This window comes from Apis dorsata, unplaced genomic scaffold (assembly GCF_000469605.1).
Source record: "Apis dorsata unplaced genomic scaffold, Apis dorsata 1.3 scaffold_102, whole genome shotgun sequence".
Lineage (NCBI taxonomy): Eukaryota > Metazoa > Arthropoda > Insecta > Hymenoptera > Apidae > Apis > Apis dorsata.
The window spans coordinates 133,401-135,357 of record NW_006263400.1 but is presented as its reverse complement, the minus strand read 5'-3'; the positions used below and the strand labels follow the sequence as shown (position 1 = coordinate 135,357).

The following is a 1,957-nucleotide window of genomic DNA, read 5'->3' as shown; positions in this document are numbered from 1 at the left end:
TATATATATATATATATATATACATTTATCGAAGTGGACTTGATCCTTCAACTTCGAGCTTCGATTCGAAAAATTCGTCTCTGTGATTTCACTTTTGTCACGAGCCATAACTCGCGTGCACCGCGTCTTCCGGTCGACGACGAGCGCGTATCGTATCGAGCCACGGCTCTAGCCTCGAAACTATTTGTCTCGCCCATTATCGGCTTCCTCCACGAACGTTCCGTGCAATTCCGTTATCCGTCTTCCGCCCTCTTCCCTCGATCGCCGCGCTCCGCGAACCACGTAAGATCACGTCCACCGCCACGGTCTCTCCCCCGATAATCCACGAAGAATTCGAAATTACCTTTTTTTTCCACTCTTCCCACTCCCTCGATCCTCGGAGGCGCTCGGCTTATTCGCGCGGATCGGCCGCCGATCGAACGATATCCGGTCGAGATTCTCGAACTATCTCTTTTTTTTTTTTTCAATCCGCGTCGTCGAAAAAATTCCATGTCAAAAATGATATTATGATCGATGCTAGTTTCTTTATCTTTGTAATTTTGTAGAGGAAGGGAAGAAGAAAGGATTTTTTTTTTTTTTGTAATCGTAGGACAAATTGAAATTTATTTTTTCTTCTTTTAGATCGTCTTTCGAACGAGAATTGTTACGAGAAACAAATAATATCTAACAAGTGGTTCAAAATAATTCTAACAAATTCTACAATTTTTAATCGTCTTAGAAAGTAATAGAAATTAACTTTTGTCAAAAATCTGACCTAACTGATATAAGTTCGTCTAACTGTTTCCAAAAGAAGCGTATCCGATGGAGAGAAAGAAAAAAAAAAAAAAAGAGAGAAATCTCAAGATAGAAATCAGGTATTTCTTCTCACTTGTTTCTAACTTGTTCGTTTCGATAATTCAGTGCGAAAAAGAAAAATTCGCAGCTGTTTGCAGCAATTTGTCGGCGCGATGGCGGAAGCAGATGGTAATGCGACAGTGGACTAAGCAGAAACGGTTACGGTATTATTGCGATCAACGCCGAACATGCGGATGCATCGTCAGGACCATCTCTCCTCTTGCCCCTCTCCCCCCTCCATGCAACGAGGCCGAGCCGCCAGAGTCAGCTCGGTAAATCATATTCAGATTCAGTTGTCGGTCTCCGTAAACCAAGTTCACGGGGTTGTATTACATATATAGCGTCCTCGTTCGCTGGCTTCTTCAGCCCATATGAAAAATCAGAACAGGCGAGGCGAGATTGATCGTAATCCCTTATTCGTTCTTTACTTTATATCCATATTTTTATCAGAGATAGATAATAAAAAATAAATTTAAACGAAATAAAATTTATTGCAATATTTATAATAATTTTTAATTATTTTTATGGAAAATGAAGAACATTTGTCGATCGAGGAAATAATTTTTCGTGCAACGGCCATTTTTGGTTTTCAACCGAAAGTAAAGAGTTTTAATTGGATACGTCTCTTCGAAATATTTTTGGCCAATGTTAATTTTCACGGAAGTATGAACGGAGAATACATCTTAATTGAGTAATCAAAGCGCGCAGATCCACGTTTTCATCGAAACGTGGACAAACGGACGCGTTAAGGGCGTTAATCGAGACTGACCCGATCTTTTTACGACACGTTGTTACGTCAAATCAATTTGCAACGTTGCAACGATGTGGAAAAAGTGAAGAGAGAGGGAGGGGGAAAGTATCGATATACGATTCGAGGATCGAATACGCGTCGAGAGCCCTTTCGTTTCCAACCGATCCTTTCGCCCTCTTTTCCTTATAATTTATTTCGCAAGTATCACCGTTCTCGCGAACGGGAATAACCGGACCAATTACCGGAGGTTGCCGCCACAGATATTCCAGCTTCGTAGCGAGGAACGGCTCGAGAAAGTTTCGACCCGATTTTAGCGAGCATTGATAAATCGAGTTGCGTAATATTCCGTGGCGGAGTCCAATAACGATTCAT

At 41.3% G+C, this 1,957-nt stretch overlaps 2 protein-coding genes across 3 annotated transcripts in view; one reads left to right on the top strand and one right to left on the bottom strand.

Moving 5' to 3' along the window:
* The window catches only part of LOC102676856 (cadherin-99C), a 132,785-nt gene that overhangs the window by 51,727 nt on the left and 79,101 nt on the right, over positions 1-1,957 (top strand). The gene's annotated exons all lie outside the window — the stretch shown is intronic.
* The window catches only part of LOC102672530 (uncharacterized protein C15orf61 homolog), a 91,111-nt gene that overhangs the window by 30,209 nt on the left and 58,945 nt on the right, over positions 1-1,957 (bottom strand). The window lies entirely within an intron of this gene.